At 40.3% G+C, this 6,000-nt stretch overlaps 1 protein-coding gene across 3 annotated transcripts in view; it reads left to right on the top strand.

Annotated features, from left to right (window-relative positions):
• Positions 1–4,830: 4,830 nt before the first annotated feature.
• Positions 4,831–6,000, top strand: part of LOC128026318 (RAC-gamma serine/threonine-protein kinase-like) — an 81,354-nt gene continuing 80,184 nt past the window's right edge. Inside the window, exons 1-2 of one of the 3 annotated variants that reach the window (XM_052613318.1) lie at positions 4,831–5,008; positions 5,100–5,205. The gene's annotated coding sequence lies outside the window, so the exon portion shown is untranslated. The remainder of the gene's footprint in view (positions 5,009–5,099; positions 5,206–6,000) is intronic. The other 2 variants (XM_052613317.1, XM_052613320.1) reach the window with 2 other exon arrangements.

The following is a 6,000-nucleotide window of genomic DNA, read 5'->3' as shown; positions in this document are numbered from 1 at the left end:
AGCAATACATTGCTTGCTTTACAGTGGATCCTCTGCAGTGAATGGGTCAAAGTTCAAACAGCTGATATAAACATAACAATTATCAGTCCATCAGTTAACATCTTGTGAAGCAAAAAAGCTGTGTGTTTGTATTAAACACAAATCTATCTTCAAGGTGCTTAGCCATTGCTTCTGGCCAAAATACGAGTCCATAATCCATAATAACGCTTCCTCAATGCAGTAAATGATTTTTTATCAGCTGTTAAGACTCTCATTCTGATGCCACCCATTCACTGCAGAAGATCCATTAGTGATCAAGTGATTTATCTAAATATGCTCTGATGAAGAAACAAACTACATCTACATTTTCAGCAAATTTGATCTGTAACATTAGTATTAACCAATGATCTTTTTGGGCTATTTTTCTAAATCAAAAACTGCTATGCTAAAAACAAAATTGCCATGGCTTAAAAATGCAAATTCTCTTCTGGTTTTTAGAATTACAAAGTGCTCTCAGTGGAGGTACAATAGTTCTTTCTCCCTCAGATACGACCTTGACATATGGCTTGGCTTCTGGTTCTGAGAGCCTTGGCTGTGAGGCAGTGAGGTTAGATGGCACCCTATGGTGCCCCAGCATGCATCTGGAAAGGTGGGATGTGCAGGTGGTGTGGCATGGATGCAGTGTGTGGCACCTAGGGGTGTTTGGGGCACCGCTGGCATCATGACTATCTATCAAGCCCAGATGTCACACCCAAGTAACAGCTGCACTGTCTGGGGGCGGTGAGAGACCTGCCAGAGGCCACCGCATCCGACACAGAGCACAGCAGAGAGTCTTCAGAAGTGCCACTGCATAACAAAATATACAGTTACAAAAATAAAATGGATTATTGAGTCCGTCCAGCTCTGCTGATATGGGCAGACATGGCTCTGTCACACACAGAACACTGGCTCACATACAAAACCTGGAGTGAACTTGACAAGCTGTATTGTAGTATGTTCACAGTTTGACCTAAGTTTTAAATGAATATTCATGTTCACACTCACACCTGGGTTCTCCATCCTGCCAAACAACACAGATCCTAAGCGTTCTTTTACATGTAGACCAACTGCAGTCAGGGCAATAGCCAGGCACTGCCAGTCATTTGAAATTAAGAAACAAATTAAAAAGTGAGGTATCAAAAGCATGACAATGTAAAGACTGTGTCTTGATGGTTTCTATAAGAAAATGAATGAATGAATAAATAAATGTGTTTTATTGAAAAGTAGTATTTATCTCTGGGAAATCTCAGATGAACACACATGAATCTGCATGCAGATAGCTCTTGGGCCTATAAAATAACATTTTTGTTACATGTTCACAATGTGAAATTATAGAACAGATCTGACTAAAAAAGAAATAACTAATAAATAAATAAATAAATATTTGGGGAATTAAGCATTTTGTTCATAGTAATTTTATTGGTGCTATCCTGCTGTTTTGACCAGATTAGGGTCATAATCACTTCCTGATGCAAGGAGAGATCCAGGCAGACGTGTATTTGTGTATTTATTTTAAGACCAAATCATATATGATAACTATTACAGAAATGAAATATTAAAATGAAAGAAAAAAGATCTTTCCAGCATGTGAATGTGCTGAGAGCAAGAGAAAAAGAGAAGTTGTCTCTCTCTCTCTCTCTCTATCTATGCCGATGATCACCAGATGTTTTTTCCTGATTTATAAATGTCAAATGAACTTCTCCATTATCTATGTATTGTCAAATATTTCCCCTATAACTGAATGAAGTTGTCATGACCTGTGAAATGCAGTAGGTAGAAGTAAGATAAAAATAGAGACATGGCTAGTTTTACATCCTTCAAGCAGAAACAACATAGTTCAGCAATTTTTAAATATCATCTTGCCAAAAAACAATGCCCTGGTCTTCGTAAGTCACTAACTCAGTTAGCTGGATTTGATTGTGGATGATTTGGCATGATCTTGGATTACTTGTTTCTTCGAAGCTCATCCTGGACTTGCTGTCATAGCAATAGGTCTGTAAACTTAAACCTGCTCAGGAGCAAGATAATTTCATGTAAATAGGATTAGATCGCATCTTTTTAAGTGGAACCGATATTTAAAATCTATCCCAGCCACTGCTACTCTATTACAAGAGTATAGCCTACTAATCCCAGGACAACCATTTAAAATAATAATAATTGGGAAAAAATCATTTGAAAGTAATATTATAATATTGTGTAATCTATAATGCTATAGATACAGTCAGTTTTACTCATTGGAATATTTATTCATGATAACTTTATAATTGTATTAGAGTCTTACACACATGCTGTAAAGGTAATCTGAGCCGTCCATTAATTTGAGTGATGAAAGCTATTATGGGAATGGCTTGATGGAGCGCAGGAGATGCAGATAACATGACCTTGACTTAAGAAACTTTAATTAATGCTGTCACATAACAAACCTGCTTCAAAGATAAAAATACACGAATTGCTAATTACAACATTGAACTAAAAATGTAAAGCCTGTACAAACACTAGTAATTGGGAATCATGTAAAGTAAAGAAATAAATAAATAAGCTTGAAATTTGTCAAGCTTTTCGCCAGGTGTCTTTATTAATTCTATGATGACTACATACTACATCTGCAGAATCTGATATTAAATGAACTATATGAAAAAATGTAATAATAAAATGAGTAATGCCGAATAAATAATATTATAAAACAGTTATATGGATATAATGAAGAGTGACAAGAAAATAATCATAAAGAATGACTCATCTACACACATATACACACACATGTCCCATATGGCTCCACCTGACCAGGGGAAGGAAATATGGGGATTTCATATGAAATCCTCTTTTCTCACATACACAGATATACATAAGCATTCCCCCCATTCCAGATGGGCAGCACAGACGCACAACCCTAAAAAAAGACCTCCGACAGCACTTTTACCTTGCATTATCGCTCCCCCTTCCCAGACCCTCTCAGTCCCCACCTCACACTGACCCATCCCAATGGACAAGAGGGCACTTTGCCAGCTGAACCCTGAGAAGGTTTTAGGACGACAGAGAAGCTCAAGAGATTTATCCATAGACGCTTTCATGTGTGTCCATGTCAGTGGTCGCTGGAGCTCCTCGTATGTGGCCCTGGATGGAGAGAGGGACAGCTGTAGGCAGAGAGGACACATGAGATCAGGCAGAGCAGCTGTAGCCACAGTCAAAGGTGTGCAGGACAGCTTTATCTGTTTCAGATGGGGAAACATACGGCCAGAAATGCACATTCTGGCTCACCTAACAGCATTCAAGTGGCTAATATGGTCCCAGATTGATAGATGACAAGACAAACAGGATCCAGATCAAAGTGTTGTCCTACAAACGGTTCTCTATCTGTCCATTCGTCTGTCCGTTCCTCTATCTATCTTTTTATCTATCTATCTCTAACCGTCCGTCTGTCTGAATTAAATATGACTCATAGGAAAGGAATGTTTATCTGGCCATTTTCAGGCATGCTGACACAAAATATTGAATTATTAAATATTGCGGTCACCTCACAAGTTTTTCACCAATAGATTCTTGGTGCAGCTTTTCAAGCAAACCCTTGTGTATGCAGTGTCCCAAGTGCAGCGTGGAAACTGCGGTCTCTCTCTGTAGGCGTGGACAGCTGATGAAGGGATGGGGGCGCCTGCCAGGCCTGCTTTCCTGTGGGTTTAAAAAACAGGCCATTCCCCACCTGTGTCACAGCACAGGACTGTGGCCTTACCTCTGGTCTGCCTCTTTCCGCCATCTGGAACAGTCAGAGTGGGCAGGGGGCGAACTGAGGCCACAGCCTAGGACCGACCACTCACAAAACAGCTTTATACAGAAATCCTGTGCAATTTGTCCGGTGGGATCAAAAAATAGTCAATTTAATTGATGCCCAGGTGATACCTAGCCACACACTGAGTTTCCACAGCTGCTGTAGTTAACATGCTATGCTTTGAAAATTACAGAGGTCTGCTATGAGAATTACCCTGCCCTTATGTACTTTTTATGTACTACATTTACATTTAGCATTATAATGGATTGTCACTTTGATATCACTAAGCTTTCTTTAACAAACATATATGGAGAATTAATAAATAAATAAATAAATAAACTAACATAGGAACTTTTTTTTTTCAATACTCTCTGTTAAAGTGTTGCAGTTCCAAATCTGAACACTCAGATTTTTGGTGCAGTTTCCCCAAGACCACAGTGGGAAGTTTTATGTGGAAAAGGTAAAACTAGCACAAAATACAACAACATTACAATAGACTTTCAATCTAACTCATAGCCTGCAGGGCCAGGTCAATGTGCTCTGGGTTTATAACATTGAACACATTTAGGCTACTTAACACGTAATCGTTTTGATTTAGGTCTATCGGTGTTGTTTTTGTATTAATTATAATATGTATTAATACTGTGAATTAGTTTTTATTGATATATGTAATATTTTTATTTTTACTTTAAATTGAGTTGAAACTGTAGTAACTTTGTTAAGTGTTTTTTGATTTTGTACAATCAATGGTTAAATATAGGTTTATTTCAATTAACGAAAGGATTTGACCATTGATTCTAATTAACCATGTATTCTGAAAAAGAGGTGAAGGCCTACACTCTCAGGCTATGCATATTTATTGTATATTTACAGTTAAAAATGCCCATAATTTAATTTAGGATCTGACTGGTTGTATTAATTTCAGCGACTCTCTCCAGACACATTCCTAATATTCCTAGGTTTCCCCTGACCGTGGAAATCCTGTTAAATCCAAGAGAACCCCCCCACTCAGAGCACCACAGAAGCGGCGCATCTCTTGTAAACACAGCGGCTCTCGCGAGATTTCCTCGCACTGTGCAGCACACGCAGGAGCCTCTATGGAGCAGTGAAGGCAGGCGGGAGACAGAGCAACCGAAATTTAGCGTGGACTGTAGCAGGAGACGCGGGGTGAGAGAGGGTAACCTGCCTGTGACGTCGCTGTGGTGTGTCTGAGCTGCGGTTCCCGGGGTAAGGAACTACCGTAGCCGTTTCACATACAACCCCTCGTTTCGAGACGACACTCTAGTAGTGACCACTTGAGTCTGTGCGCTCTCTGTAGACGTGCTTCTCCGATTATCCCGTCCATCAGAGCCTGTTAGGAGGACGCGCACATATTTAGGGAGGCGAGGGAAGCCCATTGGACTCCCTACAGACGCCAGCGACAGGTAAAAAAAAATGAGGAAAAACAACCGGCCCGCTATATGACTGTAATACCGATGTTAAATGTCCCATTTGACGGAGCGCGTGGCTGGCTGTGATGCTGCTCGGTTCATTCAGCGCATGTAAACAGTTGATGATGCGGCGTGGAGGCTGTGAAGCAGGGGAATGAGCTCTGCTTATGGCCTAGTGTGCTTTTCGCATATTTCCCACTTTTAGCTCACGAGACAGCCCCACCTTCCACTGGCAAATTCATTTTAGTAATGCAAAACCCTCGACTATACACAATCTCTGTTTAAATAACTGTAAGTCACGATTGGCGCAGGAAGACCTAAGTTTTTCTCTTTAGCCAGCTTTATTCATTGCATTTGAGGTAACAGATTCACATATGACAGATCAAGTAAAGGACAGTTGGCCAGCAGGTTGTAGCTGAGGTCGCGGGTGTTACACCAACTTCCACGAAGTGGAAATCCTATTTCCAGCATAGGCTTTAATGTTGATGTTTGCAGGTGTCACACCCTCTTGTTTACATTACCTTGACACCTCCCTCAGACTCAGGCATGTCTGTGAAGGAGTATCTGCATGTGGGACTGAGGCTGCTTTACATGAGGGTCAGTGACAAATAAGGATTTCTGGGGTATTTAATGTAAAGTTTAATCAGAATGCCATAACTGGATTTTTCTTTGAAACGTCAGACTTTGCCTGGTGAGGTCTGCCTGACATCTCCAGGCTTTTAGTCCAGTTTAAACCCCACACCTGCAGGCTAATGTTCATCTGTCTCGACTTTTGAGTTCTCAAAATCC

Source organism: Carassius gibelio, chromosome A13 (genome assembly GCF_023724105.1).
Source record: "Carassius gibelio isolate Cgi1373 ecotype wild population from Czech Republic chromosome A13, carGib1.2-hapl.c, whole genome shotgun sequence".
Classification (NCBI taxonomy): domain Eukaryota; kingdom Metazoa; phylum Chordata; class Actinopteri; order Cypriniformes; family Cyprinidae; genus Carassius; species Carassius gibelio.
This window is presented reverse-complemented; position numbering and strand designations above follow the sequence as displayed.